Source organism: Tarenaya hassleriana, unplaced genomic scaffold (genome assembly GCF_000463585.1).
Source record: "Tarenaya hassleriana unplaced genomic scaffold, ASM46358v1 Cleome186, whole genome shotgun sequence".
Taxonomy (NCBI): Eukaryota; Viridiplantae; Streptophyta; class Magnoliopsida; order Brassicales; family Cleomaceae; genus Tarenaya; species Tarenaya hassleriana.
The window spans coordinates 190,985-191,286 of NW_010965271.1; positions in this window are offsets into that span (position 1 = coordinate 190,985).

The following is a 302-nucleotide window of genomic DNA, read 5'->3' on the forward strand; positions in this document are numbered from 1 at the left end:
TATCCGCCTATGTGTTCCAAGAATTCTGGCAGAAAATAGCCATCCGAAGATATTCCAGCTCTGCAGGCAAGATTTCTTGGATCCAGCACCCGGCGATCAGATACGCTCATCAAATCATGTCTAACTCCATATTCGCTCGTGACGAACCGGGTAAGATCCATAAGCTCGAGATGATGGTCGCGTGAAGTCTGGCTCTGAAAATGCAGCAGTGGGCGGTGGCAGTGGAGATGACTGGAGCAAGTCATCGGGTGGTCGGGATGTCCCTGCCTCTGAAGTGTGGTGCTCCGAATGTGTGGGCGGGG